The following is a 24,990-nucleotide window of genomic DNA, read 5'->3' on the forward strand; positions in this document are numbered from 1 at the left end:
GCATGCAGGTGGGAGAGGGGCAGAGACAGAGAGAGAGAACCCCAAACAGGCTCTACACTGTCAGCACGGAGCCCGATGTGGGGCTCGATCCCGCGACCCCACGGGGTCATGACCTGAGCTGAAATCAAGAGCCAAGCACTTGAGCGACTGAGCCACCCAGGTGCCCAAGGACCAGATTTCTTAAGAAAATAGAAACCTGATCACAAATATTCTGGGATCTCTTTAAGGTCTCCCAGTTGTCCTCCGGAAATAGGTCTCCTCGTCCCCCAGGACAGGGGCAGGGGCAGGGGAGTGAAGGAAGTTCACCCAGCACAGACCCGTCCTGCATGGCAGGGCCTGACTCTTCAACTCCCTGTTTTACTTTTTCAAAGTGAGTAAATGTCGAAAGCTCCCCCCGTAGAGCTGCGTTAAGTTTTATGGAGCAAAAACGCCTGGCCGTGCAATTAGTTCACAAAAACCAGTACCGAGTAGATGACAGGGCTTCACGTTGGTGTTGGGAACATCAACATCTATGGATTCCTACTCATGTTTGCTAGGCCGAATTTTCGGGAGACGTGACGTTTGCTCCTGATGACTAGGTGGCCGTGCATCCTGGCTTGTCTGGGACAGTTTCGGCTTATGGATGTTTGCTCTACTGACCATGTTAGAAACGTCCCCGGGCCCCAGGTCTGCTGTGTCCATTGCCCCCTCCGCTTACAAGGGCCTTCTGCCAAGCAGAGTGGAATCTTGGCTGTCGGCAGGGATGCGCGCTTTGTGGCTTTAAAAGAAAGAGGAAGAATTGCTCACGTGCTGTCAGGTCCAGCATCAGGATTATTCTTGCCTCAGGAACAATGTCCATCATTGCCCACATGGTGTCACTTATGGGCACTCTTGTGACATCCTATCCCCGATACTTTTCTCGGAGGTTGACACTTACAACCCAGCCATCTGCTGCTTCCTGCCAGGCGGTCCCCTCCGGAGAAGCTCCCGTAATTCAGGTCAGTGAACACTTCTGAGGACTTCCCAAGTCACGTCTGGGGGTACAGACATCAGATTCGGGGGTCGTTGCCCTCAGAGAACCCAGGGACACACAGGGGAGGCCCAACTATAAACTGACAAGCCCTTGGAGCATTTTGAAAATCTAACAGACTTTTTTGGACTCAGACCACGGAGATTCTGATCTGTCGTGTCTGTGTCCATGGCCGACATTTTCCATTCTTCTTAAGCTGAAGCTGGTGACAACAGGACCACATTATAGAAACTGGCTCCCTATGGGAGAGGGTCAGTGAAGATTTTATACTGGGGTTCAGAAGTCTGGCAGAAAGATTCCTTGTTAGTGACAGGTGACAAAACATTTGACCCTAAGTCTTCATGGCACACAGACTGTGCCTTCTCTGGCGGGAGCAAACTTTGTAACGGGGTGAACAGAGTAGCTGGGGAAATGGCGATCTTGGTGACAGAGGGGACCGGACGCGTGTAACTGGTGAGACAGCACAGGTACCTGTGGCTGATGGTCTCCTCCGTTGCTGGATACATAGAAGACTACTCTTCCCTGCAGGACACGGAAGTTGGGTGGGACAAGTTTGGACTGTTGCTATGCGCACAGAAGTCATTCCAAGGCTACAACTGTCGCGGCTGGGTCCACCTGTCCTTTTCTTTCTGTTTCGGGCCCCCAAAGGCAATGTGTACCCGGTTTAGATAAAAGATGGCAGAGCTCAGATCACATGTGGCTGATGACCCTTCACGCATGACGTCAGGGAGATTGCGGGGGCCATTTCTCCGACACGGTACCCTGGCCTAACCCCCGCCAGTAAGTTCCCTTCTTACTTATCTCCTGTTCCCACCCTGCAACAGCCAATCAAGGTTTTCTCCCTCTGAATTCCTGAAAACTCCTCAGGGACGTCTTGACTGTCTGCATGGTCCAAATCCTGCCTTACCTGAGATTCCATCAAATCTCCACCCTGACTCTCCTAGAGGTTTATTCTCTCTTTTCGTGTACTGCTTTCCAAATCTTTAATTCTATGAAACACATCCTAATTCTATAAAAACACACAAGACATCCTCCTTCACCTTCTTTTAAAATTTTTTTAAAACAACTTTAATGTTTATTTATTGTTGCAAGAGACAGAGAGAGAAAGAGAGAGCAGGGGAGAGGCAGAGAGAGAGGGAGACCCAGAATCCGAAGCAGGCTCCAGGCTCTGAGCTGTCAACACAGGGCCCGATGAGGGGCTCAAACTCATGAACCATGAGATCATGACCTGAGCCAAAGTCGGACGCTCAACCGACTGAGCCCCCCAGATGCCCCCCTCCTTCACCTTCGATTAGATCATCTGATGATAAAGTGTGAAAATCCACATCAGATTAGAAGGTGAAACAATGAACAGGAAGCTAAGTGAGGGGTATTGGGGACCAAGTTTGCATTTACAAAGTGTCCTAGAGCAGTTTACCCCTTTACAGAAATGATACTTGACATGCAATTAAAGAGGCAAACAAGACAAAGGTTTCATACTTCAGTCTTTTGAGACAGGTCAGCAAAATTCCCTGACAGGCCTGAAGGTCTATGAATACCAAATAGCTTTTTCTCACGGTGCTGAACATTTCTTAGGCGTCCACATTTCAGGGCCGCTTTGGATAATTTAGAATGCCGATTATAGGAATGCATATAAGTTTTGCTACTGAATGTCAGCCTGAAAGAAAAACAAAAAGAAAGCTTGACTGTTACATGAGGTGCACTTTAAGTACAAAAATCTTAAATATAAAGTACAAAGTGATGATGTTCAAACAGATATGGAAAACAAAAATTTTACTAAAGGATTTTTTTTTAAGCGTGCGGGGACTAAGTCTGGTATTTTTTTTTTATTCCGAATTTGAGAATCTTTTCTTTAAACTTTCCTACACATCAAAATCAACAGAAAAAATTTCCCTGAAGTTCGGTGTGAATTACCAGGAAGAGGTCTTTGGGATAGGATGGGATCTTTTTCTAGAACCATGCAGTAGGGGACAGTACTGAATGCAAAGGTCGGGTTGCATGCTGGGGGGTAGACAGTGGGTGGTGAGAGTTTCTCTTTGATTTCTCTCAATTTTCTTCTGCCTTTCTGTTAATCATGCTTCCCACTGGGTTCCTCTTTTAGGACATATGTTTTGTAGCATAAAATTATGACCCATCCTAAGGACTCTCTGAGCTTGGAAATGCTAGAATGTGCTGGACTGAAGTTGATTTCACATGCTGTATTTGTTTGAAAGCTATAAATTGCGTGAATGAAGCTAAAATAAATAATATATCCTTCATCGTAAATGTTCACAATGAAAAGGTAAGAATGTACAAAAACACGAATGTGGAATATCTTGGGCAATGGGATGCGAGTGATTTAAGTCCTGTTTAATTTTTTGTATCACCCCATTTTCCCCAAATGGTCATTACCAACAATGCTGTTTCTTTTCTTTTTTTTAACGTTTATTTATTTTTGAGACAGAGAGAGACAGAGCATGAACGGGGGAGGGTCAGAGAGAGGGAGACACAGAATCTGAAACAGGCTCCAGGCTCTGAGCCGTCAGCACAGAGCCCGACGCGGGGCTCGAACTCACAGACCGCGAGATCGTGACCTGAGCCGAAGTCGGCCGCTTAACCGACTGAGCCCCCCCAGGCGCTTCAGTACTGTTTGTAATCAAAACTATGCTCTGTACTCAGGCCTTGTCAATAGGCACAGCATTTGAGCCTCCTACGCCCAAGCATTGTTAATAATTTCCTGAAGGCTCAGGACCGGCCTTCAGGCCAGGCTGGCTCTGTTGTCTGGAAAGAGGGCTGTCACAGCCCCACTGGCCCAACCTCAGGGTGACAGGGAGCCGTGCCCCTCACGGCGGCCGCGCCACCCGCACCCTCGGCCTCCGTGGAGCTTCATGCCGTGAGTGTGGCCACCACGTGTCACCATGCAACCCCGTCACCATACTGTTGACTGTATGCCCCCTGTTCTGCTTTTCACCCCCATGACCTGTGTATTGTAAAACTGGGAGTTTGTACCATGGGAACTTTTATTTGTTTTTAAGGTTTATTGATTTATTTTGGGGGGGGGTGGAGAATGAGAGACAGCACAAGAGGAGAAGGGGCAGAGAGGGAGAAAGGGAGAGAGAGCATCCCAAGCAGGCTCAGTGCCATTAGTACAGAGCCCGATGCGGGGCTCGATCTCCTGACTGTGACATCATGACCTGAGCTGAAATCAAGAGTCAGACATCCAGGCATCGTTACGCCACATAAACTTTTAAATGGGAAGTGGGTTGGCCCCTGAAAAAAGCCAATTTCACACTCTATCCTTTCGTCTCGGACTTCTCCTTACGATCATAATGCATGTGTTGGCAGGGAGGAGTCTTAGAAAAAAGGGACAAGGGGCGCCTGGGGCTCAGTCGGTTAAGCCTCGAACTTCAGCTCGGGTCATGATCTCACGGTTCATGAGTTCGAGCCCATGTCGGGTTCTGTGCTGACAGCTCAGAGCCTGGAGCCTGCTTCGGATTCTGTGTCTCCCTCTCTCTCTGCCCCTCCCCTGCTCACACTCCGTCTCTGTATCTCTCTTAAAAAATAAGGGGTGCCTGGGTGGCTCAGTCGGTTGAGCGTCCAACTTCAGCCAGATCACGATCTCGCGGTCCGTGAGTTCGAGCCCTGCGTCAGGCTCTGGGCCGATGGCTCGGAGCCTGGGGCCTGTTTCCGATTCTGTGTCTCCCTCTCTCTCTGCCCCTCCCCCGTTCATGCTCTGTCTCTGTCCCAAAAATAAATAAATGTTGAAAAAAAAATAATAAAATAAAATAAAATAAATATTAAAAAAAACTTTAAAAAATAACTTGGTTTGGGGCGCCTGGGTGGCGCAGTCGGTTAAGCGTCCGACTTCAGCCAGGTCACGATCTCGCGGTCCGTGAGTTCGAGCCCTGCGTCAGGCTCTGGGCCGATGGCTCGGAGCCTGGAGCCTGTTTCCGATTCTGCGTCTCCCTCTCTCTCTGCCCCTCCCCCGTTCATGCTCTGTCTCTCTCTGTCCCAAAAATAAATAAAAAACGTTGAAAAAAATTTTTTAAAAATAACTTGGTTTGGCTGTATAGCTTTAATCTAAAAATATCCGTGACCCGCCTTCCACCTCCCCTGCTAAGTGTGGCCCTCCAGACAGGGAGGCAGGTCTCGCGGCTGCTTCTGCGGCTTTGCCTTCCGAAGAAAAGTGTGTTCATTTACTTTACACATTTCCCACAGGCCCCCCTCCCCCAGCCGCGGCATAATGATGGTTGTGTTCACTTGTTCCCCCATCGTGGGCCCTGTGAGGGGGTCCTTGAAGGGAGGGGTGTTCAAGGGTGGGCTGGATCTCCCTTCAACCTCAGAGGTTAGGGATCTCCCCCAGCAGGATGCAGAGGGACCCTCCTGTGTCAGAAGGTGAATGTGCTCCTTGAGCCTAAACGCCTCTGAGCTTCCTAAGAGCAGAGTGACATAGTGGGTGGGAGACGGCTCATGCCACTGGAGGCGACCCTGGAAGGCCACGCTGGGCCCTCTGGGCCACGTTCCCAGCTGCTCCCAGGCCTCCTGTGCATCTCGGACCTCTGAGGAACAGTCTGGAAATGAGGTCATCTCAAGCTCCAGGTACAGTGGTTATGGAAATCAGAAACAAGAACAGTGGGCTCCCTTTCTCGCGGTCAAATACGTAAAACAAATCTGAAATTCGTGGAGTCAGTCAGAACAGGGCGTGGGGAAAGAGAGCTGGTCATGTCAGCAGGCATTTGGGTAGTCGGGTGGTTTGGTGGGAAGAGAACCTGAAGGCTGGGGACTGCGGGGGTCAGATCTGGAAGAGAGCTGTTCCTGAGATGTGCCTGTCGCTCAGGGACAGGGCCTGTCCCCTCGGGGGGGCGGGGGGGGAGCTGGGCTGAATCAGGGTCACTCTGATGCCCCCGGGTCATCTCGGGCTAGGTAGTGGGGCCAGAGATCAGCAGGTGGGTCCTGGGCAAAGGGGCTGCCCAGGCTCTGATGGGGACGCCATGTGAACGGGATCCCCAGCATTTGTGCAGAGGTGACAGTTTTAAAGGAGGCAGCAGGGGGTAGCGAGGTGGGGGCGGGCTGGGTTCAGTGGAGCCCGGATGGAAAACGGCAAGCCCAGAAAGGGGGTGGCCCCTGCACCCACCTGGGTTTGCTGATGGGCATCTGGCGCTTGGGGTCCTGCCACCGAGGCTGGGAGATGGGCGTCCCTGGGCGTGACTGGACACGTGGGCAGTTTTTTCGAAGCTGGACTTTCTCATGCAGGCACATTGGGACTGGGGTCCCTTAGGGGTGTGGCTTGGGCTGTTGGAGCCCCCGTTTTCTCCTCTGCGCACTTCTGCACAGGCAGGGGCGAGGCCTTCTGAGCAGAGGCGCGGAGGGGCCCGGAGGGTCTGGACGGGAGAGAATGTGTCTGCATCTCAAGACACTGTGTCTGCTTCTAAGGGCATCCCACTCTCAGCCATCGCTCACCTCCGCTGTGTGCGACAGAGGTTACAGCACATTCATGCAGCTGCACCCGCAAATGTGACTCTCACGAGGGACGATAACATTTCACAAGGGACAGTAACAACAGATAAGATGCGCCTTATGCACACATTTTTAAAAGACTGACTTTCTTTTCTTTTTTTGCAAATTCTGTAAAACTTGCCTTGTGTCTTCAGCCTTCCCTCCAGATGTACAGAGTTAATGAAATCGCCTTTATGGACTGATGCCTTGAGAAGCTGATGATACAGAGGAGTTAAATCGGTTCCCACATTCCATTACTTGTTCCTGTAAAAACCCGGTTTTCAGATCTCCACTTTAGTCATTGAAATGCTTCTTGTAACTGGTCCATATATTTAATTGGCGTCTCCTGTTTACTTCCTCGTAAAAGCTGGTATGAGCCTAATTACGTGCCTTATGATAGATGATATCTGAGAATTACGGCAATGTCGTGCCTTAACGTTGACCGTGGAGATTCTTGCTACAACAGCTAGAGGAAAACACAGCAGCCCCCTGCTATTAAATACTCCCTGTTTTAACAATGAAGAAAATGAACCAGATACCAAAGCTCAGACTGGAACCCACGATGTGAGATAAATATTACTTCCCACAGGCAATGGAAAGAATAAAGAAAAAAGAAAACCCCACACTCACGTTTATTTAACCCAACCTAGCTCAGATTTACTTGGGAGAGATTTTTAAAGCCCACAGAACTCTGGCTCACATGGGAAGCCCAAAGTTTCTGTTTCAACTCACCCATTGTCAGGATGTAGGAAATCAGACCGGGCTTCTTTGCCATTACCTGTCTTGGGCACCGGCCTGGGGTTCCCAGCTCACGGAGACGCCGCGAGGATCCAGCCTGTTGGCCTCAGAACGGCCGGTCTGCGTGTCCACTGCCCCGACCGTGGAGGGACCTAGCACAGCACTGCGGTCTCAGGACCATTCGCCTGTTTCCAGCCTGATTTTGCTGTTTGACAGTCATACTTGGACTATGCTTTCTGTAGTCTGGACTGACTGGTTTTTGCAAATCAAATTGTTTTTGCTCGTAGCTTCACAAAGGTGGGGAGAATTATATTCTACGGGCTTCAGAGTACGTGATTGTTTTATGAATACTTAAGTGATAATTTTTTTTTATAAAAAATACCAGACGAAGGTGTTTTTTGAGGAGCTCAAAGTTCCAAAGCTATACAATGGAACCAGAATGAAAGGTAACTAGAATGAACAATCGTTTCATTGTTTTGGCCATTTTCTGCGAACCTCTGGAGTGTGGGTTTCATATTGTTTCCTTTGGCGTTCTCAGCAAATTAACGATAAGGATTTTGCTCCAGAATATGTAATTTGACTGGATCAACTCAAGGTTTCTGCTCCTGTTCTCATTTTAATTCATAAGCGAGTAATTGAATAATAAAAATTCCTCTAGTGTGATAATCACTGTTTCATTTTTTATTCATAATCCTTTTAATTCAACAATATATGATTTTTGTCTCCTAACTTACTTATTAAAATTAAATGGAATTTCTAGACATAAAGTGTGCATATATTTGCATAGCTAAATTGGCCCTTAGCAAAATATTACCATGGAGACAAAGTAACAGTAAATCAAGTCAATTGATTACATTTTTTGAATTTCTAAATTCTTAAATAATGGTTGAATTATTCAAACATAAGGAGTTGCAAGTAAATTACAGCATTAAAATCTTAAAATTACAAAATAGCACTTTGTTAAGTGTTTATATAGAATGTATACAGCTGGAATAAAAAGAAAACAATGCTGTATGTGTGTGTGTGAATATGTATATGTGTATATATATATATATATATGTATGTATACAGACACACACATATATATACAGAATACTGAATATCTCTCTTGAATATATATATACACATATATATGTATAATTTATTAATTTTAACTTCTTTGTGATGAGACTGGTGATACAGAATTTCCCAAGTATTTTCAAGATGAAATCAAGCATTTTTGTGCCAATACCATGCTGTCTTGATGATTACAGCTTTGTAGTAGAGGCTAAATCTGGGATTATGATGCCTCCTGCTTTGGTCTTCTTATTCAATATTACTTTGGCTATTTGGGGCCTTTTGTGGTTCCATACAAATTTTAGGATTGCTTGGTCTAGTTTCGAGAAGGATGTTGGTGCAATTTTGATTGGGATTGCATTGAATGTGTAGATAGCTTTGGGTAGTATTCACATTTTAACAATATTTATTCTTCTAATCCATGAACATGGAATGTTTTTCTATTTCTTTATATCTTCTTCAATTTCCTTCATAAGCTTTCTATAGTTTTCAGCATACAGATCTTTTACATCTTCAGTTAGGTTTATTCCTCGGTATTTTATGCTTCTTGGTGCAATTGTGAATGGGATCAGTTTCTTTATTTGTCTTTCTGTTGCCTCCTTATTAGTGTATAAGAATGCAACTGATTTTTGTACATTGATTTTGTATCCTGCGGCTTTGTTGAATTCATGTATCAGTTCTAGCAGACTTTCGGTGGAGTCTATCAGGTTTTCCATGTATAACATCTGTCATCTGCAAAAAGTGAAAGCTTGACTTCATCTTTGCCAATTTTGATGCCTTTGATTTCCTTTTGTTGTCTGATTGCCGATGCATAGACCAATGGAATAGAATAGAGACTCCAGAACTGGATCCACAAAAGTATGGCCAACTAATCTTTGACAAAGCAGGAAAGAACATCCAATGGAAAAAAGACAGTCTCTTTAACAAATGGTGCTGGGAGAACTGGACAGCAACATGCAGAAGAATGAAACTAGACCACTTTCTTACACCATTCACAAAAATAAACTCAAAATGGATAAAGGACCTGAATGTGAGACAGGAAACCATCAAAACCCTAGAGGAGAAAGCAAGAAAACACCTCTCTGACCTCAGCTGCAGCAATTTCTTACTTTGCACATCCCCAAAGGCAAGGGAATTAAAAGCAAAAATGAACTATTGGGACCTCATGAAGATAAAAAGCTTCTGCACTGCAAAGGGAACAATCAACAAAACTAAAAGGCGCCCGACGGAATGGGAAAAGATATTTGCAAATGACATATCGGACAAAGGGCTAGTATCCAAAATCTATAAAGAACTCACCAAACTCCACGCCTGAAAAACAAACAATCCAGTGAAGAAATGGGCAGAAGACATGAATCGACACTTCTCTAAAGAAGACATCCACATGGCCATCAGGCACATGAGAAGATGCTCAACGTCGCTCCTCATCAGGGAAATACAAATCAAAACCGCACTGAGATATCACCTCAAGCCAGTCAGAGTGGCCAAAATGAACAAATCAGGAGACTATAGATGCTGGAGAGGATGTGGAGAAACGGGAACCCTCTTGCACTGTTGGTGGGAATGCAAACTGGTGCAGCCGCTCTGGCAAACAGTGTGGAGGTTCCTCAGAAAATTAAAAATAGAACTTCCCTGTGACCCAGTAATAGCACTGCTGGGAAGTCACCCAAGGGATACAGGAGTGCTGATGCACAGGGGCACTTGTACCCCAATGTTTATAGCAGCACTTTCAACAATAGCCAAATTATGGAAAGAGCCTAAATGTCCATCAACTGATGAATGGATAAAGAAATTGTGGTTTATATACACAATGGAATACTTCTTGGCAATGAAAAAGAATGAAATCTGGCCATTTGCAGCAACGTGGACGGAACCGGAGGGTATTATGCTTAGGGAAATAAGTCAGTCAGAGAAAGACAGATACCATATGTTTTCACTCTTATGTGGATCCTGAGAAACTTAACAGAAAACCATGGGAGAGGGGAAGGAAAAAAAAAAGTTAGAGAGGGAGGGAGGGAGGCAAACTATAAGAGACTCTTAAAGACTGAGAATAAACTGAGGGTTGATAGGGGGGTAGGAGGGAGGGGAAAGTGGGTGATGGGCATTGAGGAGGGCACCTGTTGGGATGAGCGCTGGGTGTTGTATGGAAACCAATTTGACAATAAATTTCATATTTAAAAAAAAAGATGAAATCAAGCAGGCTGACTCAACACCATGTTTCTACTGGCTGTGGAGTTTGCTGCTCCCAGGGAGATCCCCATGTCCCTGAACGGGATCAGAAGTGCAGCCTGTCCTTTGGTCTCTGAATGGCAATACTTGAGGTGAGTCCCCAGCGACCTCTCTGCGTCTGCATCCTCCGGAAGCATGGAGATTTGGGAAGGGACAGTGTGGTCACTTCTCAGGAATGTTCAAGTCCTCTGAGACAGCAGGATCGTCTTCCTGACCATCAGGCTTCCCATGGAGTCTCTCGGGGCCTCTCCAAGGTACTGACCCTCCTCAGAGTGGACAAGAGATGTGCTCCCGGCCACCACATCATGGCCAACAAATCCTTGAGCAGAATCCATGGGCAGAATCCCCACGTAAACAGGAAAATGGAGACATAAGTCTTTAGGGCCCCAGGCACAGCCAGTGTGTTTCCTAACACTTTCATGTAATGTAATCACCCTACCTTCATATTTTAAAACCAGATTTGCTTTTCGGTTTACCTGATTGAATGTTTCTGTTGTCTTTTTAAAAGATATCTAGACACTTTGTTTCCTAATAAGATTAATAGCACTCCATGGTCATGCATAATTTGTAGGGCAAATGTGATTATAACATGGTAAAATAGATTAATAATAATTAGATAGATAGATGGATAGAGATAATCCCCCAATAACAATGGCTTGAAAACAGGGTGTGATTCTGCCCATTTGTCAGATGTGAGCATAGAAGCTCAGAGAACAATCATTCAAATCCGAGTCTGACATTAAATTCAGTGCCCTTTCCATTCCTATCTGTAAAGGAACAATTAAGACACTTGAAAGTTTCAGAGCAATGTTAATTTGATCACTTGGTTTTTAATTCCTTCTTTTTGTGCTATTCTGAAAACAAAGCTAGCGTTTCAGAAATTAGGATCTAGGATTCTGGCTACTTTGTATGTGCCAAGAACATCAAGTTCTATTAAGTGAAGGTAATGTGGGGACAGAGATAGATGAAGTGCTTACAAATAGTTTTAAGTTTGTATCCCATCTAAGAAACATTTATTTTTTAATTGATAAATTAATTAATTGAGAGAGAGAGAGAGAGAGAGAGAGAATGCATGCAAGCAGAGGAGGGGCAGAGAGGGAATCCCGAGAAGGTTCCACGCTGTCAGCACAGAGCCTGACACGGGGCTCAAACTCATGAACCATCAGATCACGGCCCGAGCTGAAATCAAGAGTCAGAATCTTAACCAACTGAGCCAGGGACCCTGCTTCTAAGAAACCACCATCGTGAGCGTCCCGGTCCTCAGTTTGCTGTGTCAAATAGGCTTGGTGACGCCCGGCGCTGGGGCGGATTGACCGTGCTGGTGCTCACGGATCTGGCATGATGTCAGCGCTCCCTACGCCAATGTCACCGTCGTGTGTGAAGTGCTGTGGCACGTGGCAGGCTCTCGAGAGCCCACGTGGAAACTAGGGGACCGAGCAGGGGAGCGGGGTTCCCAGGAGACACAGACGGCGTGGGAGAAGGAAGCCCAGCCCCCGTCTCTCTGCTCGCACACACCCTGAACCCTGCCCTTCTCCCGGCTCCCGGGTCCCGACAGCTCATGAGCAGGACTGGGCCCTGAGGCTGGGAACACAGACTCTGGACAGCGAGCTCTGGATTTCGTGACAAAAGGACAGTCTGCCAGCAGGATGTGCCACTCAGGCTGCGCGTTCTCCGCACAGCCTTCCCGATGGGCGGTCACTGTTGGGCTCGGAAGCTCATTTCTAACTTAGCAGGAGTCCCTTCTAAAGACAGCAGGTGGGCATTTTGTGTCTAGCTCATTTAAACATGCTTACGATGCATCGGGACAGCGTAGGAATGGCCTTGAGGGATTCGTCCCGATGGAGACCCTCTGGCAAACAACGGCGAAGGCCCAGTTGGCAGGCGGGCCGCGGAGGGAAGAAGAATCCCTCGCCCGGTAGCGGGGTTCCTTCGCCCCAGACCTGCTCCTCCAAGGACAGCTGCGATGGTTGATTTTCCGCATCAAGTTGGCTGGGCTGAGGGAGGCCTGGAGTGGTGGGCACTATTTCTGGGTGTGTCTGTGGGGGAGTCTCAGAGGCGGTCAGCCTTTCAGTTCGTGGAGTCAGGAGTCAGTACACAGATGGCTCCCCGGTGCAGGTGGCCTCGTCCAGGGTGCTGGCTGGGGGACAAGCAGAGAGGGAGCAGGAGGGGCTGGTTGGCTTTCTCAGCAGAGGTGCCCATGTTGTCCTGCCCTGGGACCTCCACGCTCTCAGTTCTCGGCCCTCAGACTGAGCGTAAAGGAGGCCACGGGCTTTCCCGGCTCCCCAGCTGCAGATGGCCAACTGGGGACTTCTCAGCCTCTGTAACTGTGTGAGCCGGTTCCTATCACAGATACACGTACAGATATATGGATATATGCTATCGCATATCACATGTATCTCATCCACAGAGATCCAGGCATGAGGTCTACGTCTACATATCCCACTCATCTGTTGGTGTTATTTCTCTGGAAGGCCCTGACCTGACTAATACAAGGACCTGCATGGAAGGAGAGAATTCGAAGTCATTCTGGGGCTGAACGCTGACCCCACGGACTTGGTTAACTGCGATCCCAGCAATTCACAGTAATCGTACCGAGAATCTCCCCTGTATCTTGAGATTCTGATTTAACCGATCTCACTGAAGCCTTAGGCATCCATGGCCTTTCAAGTTTTCTAGATTATTCTAACGTGTAGCCATGGTTAAGAACCACCGCTACAGAGCAAGAGAGTAAATAGTACATGGTCCTATGTCTCCAGATGTCTGGGTCACAGCAAGGATACCACAGTTGAGAATTTCACAGTTTAACTCCAGGCTGGAGTTCTCTGCTTCTCCAAACTTTTCTAAAAATAATATATGAATATGTACAAAATGGGATGGCACACCTTATCTCATGTGACCCTGTAATAAGGTCTGTTATACATAGAAGGGAAGCAAAACTGCATCAAATAATCTGTCATCACTGTCGGAATTTTTTACAGAGGCAGAGTCAGTGGTAGGAAAGGTTATGTGATCTTCCTGAGATAATAAATCTATGAAAACTAGAAATCAGTAATGTCCCCTGAAGTCTATCCCTCTTTCGGGTCTGACCTGAATGACAGTCACAAAATAGACACGTGTTTTGAACGTGGAGGGAAATTCAGTGACCATGTAGCACAGTTTCACGTGGGAAAGAGAAGAAAGAGGGCTGGGCAAATAGGAATCTGAAGTCCGGAATGATCTTCCTCTACAGGAAGCGCAGAGGGCTCGTCAGCAGGGCAGAGAATCAACTGTGCTCACAAACACCTTCAATTCCCCTGCAGAGCCGTGTGTTCTGTGGCATCTCACGTCTGTGTGCACATCGGATCCACTTTACCGCGACGGCTTTCCTCCCCCTCGTTCACCCGTCCACCCACCAAACATTCCGCAGAACACTGAGGATGCACAGGTTTGTTCACGAGCTCGGGAAGGAGTAGACGCTTCCAGTGCAGTATAGTGAGTGTAACAGGCACGTACAAAGTGGCTGCTGAGAAGGGAAACCGGTTCTGACTTTAAAGGCATCGGTTCCCTGAAAGTGCTTCGGCAACGTGCTATGTTTCCTTCTTAGGAGCCTGAGTCTCCAACACTTCACGGCTACTTGAACGTGGACAAGGTCTTTCTCTGAGCATCCCTGCATCGCACAGGTGCCGTTTCCTGCCCCTGTTGCTGTGTGAGGACCGCAAGACCGAGCCCGTGGAAAATAAGAGAGTGCTGACCTGGTTACTTTAATGTCATTACTTTATGAAACAAAGGTGGTGGGATTTTGTTGAAGTCGTTTTTCTTCATTTTGTTGACTATCGAATCATCTGTGTTTACACGTGGAGAAAGCGTATTTAATCCACCACTTTCAGAGGAGGAAAGAAGGCCAACATGGAGAGAAGCCTTCTCAAGGCACTTTGTTGCTGGCACCATTTATGCCTAAACATTGCGGGGATGGCTTTTCTACATCATGCATCACATCATAAACATAGTGAGTGTAACCTCCCTGGTGGCCTAATTTCCGGATTAAACTCCCTAAGTGTTTCTCAGATACTATTTCAGTGACGGCTCCGTAACTTAGGCAATTGAAAGTTATCATTGAAATATTGCGTAATTTTCCTACAAACGTGAAGCAATCCAAACATCTTTCCGAGGAAATGTTTATGCAAAGCCACAGACTCAATTGCTTTTGGCCAGCCTTGATTGGGGAACTCTTCGAAATGAAAGCAATTTCAACAACTCAGACACTTTCAAAGGTTCCCCTGGCCCAATTTAATAAAGTGCCTTTTTCACGAGTGTACCTGATACCAGAAACATTTGGGTCAGTGCCCAAATCAAGGACCTTGTACATTGTAGAGATCAAAGCAGACACTTAAATTGCTTCAAACACACCCCCAAACCTATCACCTTCTATCCCCTGACTCGGAATTTGCCAGTAGACTAACAGCATATTCCGCGTTTACTTATGGTGCTTGCCACCCATTCAGCCTCCCCACTTAGACTCCCTGAGGACAGGGATGTCATCCGCTCAGACTGTGTCCCCCAGTTATCTAGGCCAATGCCTGGTATACACTTGCAGCTCAACAAACATGGACTAAATGAATAAGTAGAGCTAACATTCTCAATGAAGGTATAGAGGTGGGAATAAGAGTTCAAGGCTCTCGGTAGGATCGTCCCATTTCTAGCCTATATCCAACAGGACAGAAAAAGATCTAGAATAAACCCTCCAAATTTAGTGCCGTTCCACAGGTAATGTCAACCCTTAACTTCCAAAAAGCCCAGATGTTTCTGGACTTTCTGCCTCCCTCACAGAGTTCTGTCTTTCCTTGCCATGAACAAAGAAACTGGTGTGGATTCTTTTCCCCTTTCTCTTTGGTTCTTTGAGTCACAGGGACAGAAGCAGGATGGGGGAAGACAGTCACATCTTTCCCTATGTTCTCTGCTCACGAATTCAGTGATGAAATGTGATTATGTGCCACTGTCTTCCAGTGCTGTAGGTTCGTGGTCACCTATCCCTACCAGACATTAAGAGCAATTTCACTGTTGGAGAAAAGTCTATGAATTCTAGGCTCAGGGTTATAGAATCTTGGTGTTTGAAATATACATCACGTATTAAGATATTTTTCCATGCCTTAGAGGAGATTTTAAAATGCTGGATAATAAACTGGTTTTTTTTTATTTCAAAAATCATTCTGGAAACAGGAAGAGGTCCGTGCCAACCTGAAAACACGTCAGAGTCGTGCAATGTTTACGAGCATTTCTGGTGTTACCCTTCAGCAGTCAAAATTCTTGAGTCGTGTGTGTGTGTGTGTGTGTGTGTGTGCGCGCGCGCCTTGAAGCTGTTGACACCATCGACATTAAACCACAATACCGGTATTTTCTCCTCAGCCACTCGTTCCTTGCAGTCTCTAACAGAACCGAGTAGCCCCAGGCCGTGTATAACAATAAAAGGTCAAATGGAAACACAGTTATGATTATTTTTTTACCCTGCAGGAGTTTAAAGATTCAATCCAGGTGAACATTACCGGGTGACGCTGTGCTCCGTTGGCCTCTGGAAGGGGTTAGGACATCAATGCCCGATGACCCAGCACAGAAACATCACGTCTGATCCGCAAGGACAGAGACGGTACCTCACGTAGGTACCGTAGGAACCTACGGTAGGAACTGAAAATGTAGACGTGTGTGGAGAAAGAAAGGGTCAGAGTCACCCCAACCTATTACTACATGTCCATCAATATGGGGATTTCTCATAGCGAAACAGTAATAGAGAAGAAAAATATTCAGAATTTTAGAGAATGGAAATTCAGCGCTTCCTCCCCTCGTTTCAGTCCTCACTCCAAAGCCCTGGGTGACGTTTGTGAACCTAGGCGTCTGTCCTCTTGCTGTCCCGCCCACGCTACCGCCAAAGCACCTCACAGAACCATAGAAATGGCCCCAGGAGCCCAGGCTGGGGGCGCCCTGACAGGTACCGTGGGGCAGGAGACCCGTCACGGGGAGGCATCGAGGACCGAGGGGCCTGTGTGAGTGTGTCTTCTGTGTCCGGGAAGGACCAGCGGACCACATCCCAGAAGCCGCTTTTCATATCAGAAAATCATCCCCACGGGCTCCGCACCCCCAGCACTGAGGAAAACAGATGATGTCTCCGTCATTTGTGATGCTGAGCCAAAGTACCACAGACCGGGGGCTCACAAACAGACGTGTGCTACTCCCAGCTCTGGGGTTTGTAAATCTGGGATCAAGTGCCAGCTTGTGAGGTTCCGGTGAGACCTTCTATTAGATGGCAGATTTCTCGCTGTGTCCTCACGGGGAGGAAGGAGCTTGGGGGGCGTCTGTGGAGTCTCTGATGAGGGCACTGATGGCACCGTAGAGACCCCACTCATGACCTCCTCACCTCCCAAATCCCCACCTCCTGACACCATCCCATTGGGGGTAGGATTCCAACGTGCGAATCTGGGGGACACACATTCAGGCCACAGCAAACAAGCTGGTGATTTTCTTGGGCAAAGGACTCAGATTCTTCTTTTTTTTTCAATTTTGTTTTATGTTTATTTATTTTTGACAGAGAGTGAGGCAGAGCATGAGCAGGGGAGGGGCAGGGAGAGAGGGAAACACAGAATCCGAAACAGGCTCCAGGCTCCGAGCTGTCAGCACAGAGCCCGACGCGGGGCTCGAACCCACGAAGTGTGAGATCATGACCTGAGCCGAAGCTGGATGCTCAACCGACTGAGCCACCCAGGCGCCCCTCAGAATCTTCTTGATATGCTTGTGCAGGGAGTGAATCCGCTTTCTTCCCCGTCATCAAACTCAGAGCCCCGTGTCGGTTCTCAACGAACGACAGTGAGGCGACAGGAAAACACAGGCCTCTGTTTCATTCCCTGGTACCTCGGACCCTCGGAAGCCTCAGGTGGACATCCTCCTCCCCAGCAAGGCCGGCCGCTCCCCCTGGTTCCACCAACTGGATGGAGAAATGTCTCCTGTGCCCCCACCCCCGATCTTCTCCAAAGGCCTGAACTGTGAAGCAGGGGGCAGAATGAAATACGTTGATACTGTTAAAATGATCATTTACAGAATATTTTCCGTTAATTTTACATTTTATTTCATTAAAACTGACAGTAAATGCACATATTGTAAAATTCAGAAGTAGCAAAAGACAGACAATTAACTTCCTTTGACATCTGGGCACCCAGTTAACCTCTGCGGAGTCAAATACTATTACTCATGTTTTTTATGTATCGTTAAGAAATTAAGTTTAAGGATAAATAGTGATTAATTCTGACACAGCATGTTTTTTAAGTTTATTTATTTTGACAGAGAGAGAAAGAGAGAGGGGAGGAGGGGCAGAGAGAGAGGGAGAGAGAGACGATCCCAAGCGGGGTCCATGCTGTCAGCACAGAGTCCAATGCGGGCCTCGAACTCATGACCCGTGAGGCCGTGACCTGAGCAGTCACCAAGAGCTGGACGCTTAGCCGACGGAGCCCCCCCACGTGTTCCTCTGACAATTTTAAGATGATCTTTTTTTTTATTTACACATTAGAAGAAATGATCATAATCTTCCAAAAAGAACCTCTCAAAATACGGACAGAATAATACACATTTGTATTCTAACATCGTATATATTATTTTTTAAACAGATCACATGAGACTGTAATGATATCCCATGATAATCCAAATCAGCGTTTAAATAGGAAAATACTCACGGATCTCCATTCCACCCAAATAATTGGAGAGCTAAAGCTACAGGAAAGATTAGTGAAAATACATGTTACGTATGAGGCTTAAAATGTGAAAACGGAGAACGCTAAATCTTACGAAAAGGCAAAAAAATAGATTATATTTGACATTTCCCAAGCGGGATTTCCTCCATCTCGAGAGGCATTTCGGATCAACCCTCTTGTCATCTCCTCCCCCGTCAAATCCGTGAGAGTATTCCTTCTCCAGACTTTCAGATTGTTTCTCATTAAACCCGAAGCCCTTTCCCTGGGACGTGGTGAGTGTCTAAACAGTATCCTCCAGAACCACCGAGGCTGGGGTTTCTCCAGAGTCAGCAAAGCTGGTGTAATGGATGCTTTCCACATACAAGTATAATGCGGAAGATCGATTTCCTAACTTTTATACGAAATCAAAATATCGCGGGGTCTCTGAAGTCATTAGCATGCCCCAAAATAACTCCCCGTTCTTCGCCTCCTGCCTCAAACAATTGAGAAGTAGTTACCAGAGGCGGAGGGGGTCACAGGGACAGCAGTGCTATCAGGAGTGCCCCGGCCGGAGGGTCATCCCCTCTGACCCCCCTGAATCATGTAGGCTGTGCACCCCGTTACTGGCAGCGAGTAAAGTCTGCAAGACCCGCACCTACGGGCTTGGAGAAGAGCAGGCTCCCCTTGGAGGAAAAAGCAAATCCCAGGGGAAAGGAGAACCTGTGAGGCTGATGGAAGGTTGTTCCCAAGCACCTGCCCAGAGGCCACCTTCTTCCCGAGGGAAGGAGTGTGGGGGTGGGGGCACCGGGGAGGGACAGCGCACCTGAGCAGGACACACACCATCGCTCCCACAGTGAGGAATTTATACCTTACTAATTATTTCCTATATTTCAAAGAGGATTGCATGTACGTGCAAGACATGTGATACGCATGGTCGCCCAAAAATCCTAACCCCCTCCAAGAATCTAAATCCTGAAGGTTAGAAAACACTGGCAAATCAATTATTAAAAATCTACAATTAATGATGTTCACCTTACTCATACTGAGTTTCATGATTTTTTAATTTTTTTTTATATTTATTCATTTTTGATAGAGAGCACAACGGGGGAGGGGCAGAGAGAGAGGGAGACACAGAATCCGAAGCAGCTCCAGGCTCCGAGCTGTCAGCACAGAGCCCGACGCAGGGCTCGAACTCACGGACCTCGAGATCATGACCTGAACCAAAGCTGGACGCCAACCGACTGAGCCACCCAGGCGCCCCATACAAAATGATCTTTAGGACTAATTGTTATCATTCCAGCAGGACCAAAAGGAGGCCAGCTCAACAGCTTTCCCCTTACAAGCTCTCCGCCTGGGTGACAGCTCAGTCGTGTGCAAAGAAGCAATGACAAAACTGAGAGGGAGTTCCAGTGAACACGGACCGTGTCCCCATTAGCTTACTAGGTGCCACGTCCATGTGCAAAGAGGGGACACTGACGGATGTCATTCTGCCAGCCACTCCGTGAGGTAAGAGCCACCCCATTCCTGGGACGCCTGGGTGGGTAGCTCAGTGGGTTGAGCGTCCAACTCCTGGTTTGGGCTTAGGTCATGGGATCGAGCCTCACGTTGGGTTCTGCGCAGATACTGTGGAGCCTGCTTGGGACTCTCTGTCTCTCCCTGCCCCCTTCCTCTGTCAAAATAAATAAATAAACTTTAAAAAAAGAACTATTCCACTCCTATATTAGAGAATTCCTAGTTTTGGACAGGGAGGATTAGAAAGTTCCTGTTAATTGCCTAAGACATGCAGCTGAATATACCAAACCAAGATCTTAGTGCACGCAACTCCTGACTTTGAACACTTAATCGCAATCCATCAGTGCAATGCCGACCTTCGGTTTGTTGAAAGATCACATGGACAGACAGGCGAACTAACCCCATGGTGTGGCATTTTAAAGGTAAGAGCACACAGCAAACAGACCAGATGGGCCGCTCGTGTCTCAGGTATTTTGGGGACCCCCACGCGAGGCAGAAATAAATGTTTTTGTGTTCCCATCTCCCCTCTACCTGACACAGTCAGGCCACACTCTCCAGGTAGCTCACCTGTCCACAGATTTCCACCACCACCTGCCCTCGCACACGCAGCACGTTCCTGGAGGAGGAAGGGCTGTCTTCCCCCAACACGCTCATCATCTTGTCCCGGCAGAGTGGCAAGCTGGGCATTCAAAGCCCACAGCCCTTCCGAAAAGCAGGCGGAGGTGGCCGCGGGGAGCCTCCCGTGACCCAGACCCTCCTCACCCATCCTCCTGCACAGCTGCGCCCCTGCCTCCCTCCTGGCGCACCCCCCTGGATCCCACAGGATGCAAGAGCATCCGGAGCCCCCGTGGGGGTGGGGGGGGGCTCTGCCCTTGCTCAGGTAACACGTCCTGTGGGCTGTATCGTCCGTGAGTTAGATCTAGGTTTTTGAGTGCAGCATTTAATTTTTTGCAGTCATTCTCATACATTCTATTGAAAATATAAAGAACTGGGGCGCCTGGGTGGCTCAGGGGGTTGAGCGTCCGACTTCAGCTCAGAGTATGATCTCACGGTTCTTGGGTCCGAGCCCCGTGTCGGGCTCTGTGCTGACAGCTCAGAGCCTGGAGCCTTCTTTGGATTCTGTGTCTCCCTCTCTCTCTGCCCCTCCCCCACTCACGCTCTCTCTGTCTCTGAAAAATGAATAAACCTTAAACATTTTTTTAAATAAAAAAGAAAATATAAGGAACGTACAAGCCTCAAGTCGCTTTTGTTTCGTAATGCTAGCACCTTTAACAAAAATTTTCACAGACCACCGCGAGGTGCATAGGCAGTTGAGAGGGAGATCAAGGACGAAGGCAGAAGGGAGGCCCGCAGATAGTGCTGAGTTGGAAGTCGCAGTGGGGAAGTTTCCTCTTTTTCTCCTCCTTCGATTCATTGAGTCCATTCAGAGAGGCTGCAGGTAAGTTGTCTCACAGCCCCTTCCTGCCTGACACCAGCCCACGTGGGCACCCAGGGGGCTCGAGGACCTTCTCTGCTCATCTCGTGTCAGCAAATCCTACGTAGAAAAAAAATCTTAAACCTAACGCCCAGTCATTTAAAACACGGGGGCCCTGGGTGGCGCAGTCGGCTAAGCGACCGACTCTCGGTTTCGGCTCAGGTCACGATCTCACAGTTGGTGGGATTGAGCCCCACATCGAGCTCTGCACTGACGGTGTGGATTCTCTCTCCCTCTCTCTCTGACCTTCCCCCACTTGGGCTCTTTTTCTCTCTCTCTCTCTCTTTCAAAATAAACAAATAAACGTAGAAAAATTAAAATGTACTCACACAACTTAAGCATATAACCTTCCTGGATGTGTTTCCAAGGGACCACAACAACCTTCCACTGAAAACTTGGACCTAAGTGAGCACATATCAAGAGGTGAAAGGTATATCAACAAAGTGGTGAAGAGTGGGAAACACGTTTCCTGTGTATGTTTACGTGATTATGTTCCCGCGGGCCTTCCCAACGGACGCAGGATCAAACCTCCAAAATATTGCCCTGTGCCCTCACGCTGTGGGTTGTCGTAGGTGACACATGCAAATATGTATTCGAGTCTAGGAGCAAGGGAGAAACTGTGGGCAAATTTCTATAGGCTCTTCGGAGGTTTCTCATGTTTGCTTGCAGCTCCGTTCTGTGTCTCCCTCTGAAATATTCCGGTAGCCTACAACTAAAAGAGACCTCTCAACAATGTCTTTGTCATTCCCCTCCCCCCACAGATAGAGGTGGGCTCCATTTCCTGGCCCGCAGCAGATGCCGTCGCTGAGGCCCCCACCCTGCACATCTACGGGCCTGGGACCAACGTAAGGGTCACACTCACCTCTCCCCCCGCGAGCTCCGAGCTCCTGGAGGACAGATGCACTTTCCTCCCCTGCGTCTCCCACTGGTGGAGTCTATCTATGCGGTAGATGTTCGTTGAATAAATGACTTCATTTGCTCAACAACATCTGAGCAGTTGACCCTTAAATGGCAACATGGGGTCCACACGGACTTGGCTTGGCAGGGTCTTGTAACTCCAGCGTCTCTCCTGGCCACCGATGGCCACTCTACTTTATCTCCTCTCTGCCCCCCCTGCCCCCGCAAGACTTTCTTCAAAGCCTCTCTCTTCTCTCAAGAAGAACCTTGGGCAAGTCTAAGTGTGCAGAGAACCGACTTCCAAAAAATGCCTGTCCAAAGCCAAGGCATACAACCTTCTGCATATAATATTCCACTTCCTAGATTACCCCCTCATCATTCCATTCAGTGTAGGCTAATTTTGTTAAATGTTCGCAGTCAACATGACCCAATTTGAAGAGTTCTTCAAGGATAGCTAAGGGTTTCAAGACGTCATAATCACAGATGGAGAGACAACATGACTAGGAGACAAGTAATTTTGACTCAATTACTAAACCCTGAGATCTTCCAGTCATGCAACCCAAGACCTAATTTCATACGATGTGACAGGAAAACAAGGGACTGTATGATTCACTGAATTCCTTCTGGTCCTAAAATACTGCAACTGATTGGAACATATTTTTAAAATATAACCAAAAGGAATTATTTTCAAAACATGCATAAATCATGTTTAGTATAGCAATTACATCACACTAAATACACTTAAAGATGTCATGTGTCAGTAATGCATTATTTAAATATTTTTAAAAGATTAAAATATAATGCTGTTGCCTATTTATATTATTTAAGAAATTACTATTGTGAACGAAATTCACTATTCTGCCAAGAGTCAAATTTCCATCATAAAGGATCACTATTTCTTTTCTTTCATTTAATGAAGTTTTTTTAATGTTTATTTATTTTTGAGAGAGAGAGAGACAGAGTACGAGTTAGGGAGGGGCAGAGAGAGAGAGAGAGAGAGGGAGAGAGAGGGAGACACAGAATCTGAAGCGGGCTCCAGGCTCTGAGCTGTCAGCACAGAGCCTGATGCAGGGCTCGAACTCATGAACCGTGAGATCATAACCTAGGCCGAAGTTGGACACTTAACCGACTGAGCCACCCAGAGACCCCAAGGCTCACTATTTCTTTTCCTTAATCAGTAAGACATGCGAAGCTGCTCATGTTCAGAGAATATTCACTTTGCTACTTTCACAAGTAAGGACAGACCCTGTGTCCCGCTGGCCATGGGAAGCACTTCTTTGTGGTAATATATCCACCCAAGGACGCAGTCTGTAAATCTTATTTTACAATCACAGTGTCCTGGGGATTCCCCTCATTGTGTATGCTTTCCATAGAAAATAATTTTCCTCTTGGAAAGCAAAACTTTCCCTTAAGAAGAAAATCATTCATTGTTAATGGAATAAGTCATCCCCATACGGTTGGCTCATCCCCAAGACCTGAATGCCTGAACTCAAAATTGGAGAGTGGAATTAATTTACGAAGCAAAAACAAAACCTATACATGATGACGCAAACATTGGAAAAAGAGCATAGCAGGGACCTTCTGGGAGGCCAGAGAAACTTGATGTGATTTCAAGAGGCTCAGTTATTAGCCCATGGGGTGTGATGGTAGGCAGGCTGTCCCTGTGTCCCTGAGATTTCCTCCGGATCCCAATCAGGGGGTGTCCTCTGCAGACAGCCTCCACGGAAGGCGCCCCGGGACACGGAGTAGGCTGTTCTGGAACAGGACCGCTCAGAAGTCCCCGGCAGGCTGGGGCTACAGGGACTGTGACAGCGCCTGGTCCTGGAGCCCAGCGGATCTGCAGGCTTGGGGCTTAGACCAGACAGAAGAGGCACGACTCCGGTGGGGAGGCTGGACATCGGCTGTCACTGAGTGTATTCTGTCCTCGCCATGGGCCCAGGGAACACAACTCATCGCCACGAGATGAAAAGCCGATGAGGCCAGGCCACGTGTCTGCTTTTTCAAGGCAAAAAGAAATGACTTCTGAACACATTCCTATTAAAAGCCCTTCATAAGCAGATCAGATCAATATTTTACAATCTGTGGTGGGATTTAGCAACCACTGACCCCATGGGGGGTTCACTTAGGGCTCATCATGTAATTGCTGTCGCTGGTATATTTCAGATGGTATGTATACACCTATATATTTATATGCAGTTAGGTATTTATATTTTCATTCTACTTTTGAGATCACGGGGTATGTTAGAAATGCTGATGTATCCCACGTGACTGTGCGGTAAGGGTAAAAAGGGAAGAAGTCACAGGAAAGAATCACAGGAAAGCCTATTTTTTTCACGTATTTTACAAAAGCAAAAGTTATTGCAGGTTCCGCAGTAAGGTCTTCGTTCTTTTGGGAAGTGATTTCTCCCTGGGTAGGTGGATCTTAGTCGCTTCCAAGGAAATTCTAATTAAAAATGTTGACAGAAGTCTTTCCAAGACAAAACCCCTTGGGGCGCATGTACTGTCTGGAAATGTGAACAGATGAAAATGTTAGTTTTACAACCTCCGAAATCCGAACCTCATTGAGGTCCCAACCACAAGCACAGCCCTTGTCACAAAGTACACTGGAATCAGAGCCCCTTGGGAAACGCAACCTTGGAGCTGGCTCCTGTTCTGCTAAAGCATCATCCCACACAGACAGAACGCCCAGCTTGCTTGCTGAATGAAGAAATCGATTCAGGTATGTCACAAGCGACGAAGAGTGTATTCCGGCCATGAAACCGCATCACGACTGAAGTTTGTAAAAGACACAGAGCAGATAATTTGAAATTTTGGGGACACTTGCCCAGCTCTCATTATGGGACAAGAGAGACGCGGATTTCCCCCACTCTTTTTCTTCCCCCACATCATTCATAACACTTGCTCATTTTCCC

The sequence above is a fragment of the Panthera uncia genome, chromosome B1, assembly GCF_023721935.1.
Source record: "Panthera uncia isolate 11264 chromosome B1, Puncia_PCG_1.0, whole genome shotgun sequence".
Classification (NCBI taxonomy): domain Eukaryota; kingdom Metazoa; phylum Chordata; class Mammalia; order Carnivora; family Felidae; genus Panthera; species Panthera uncia.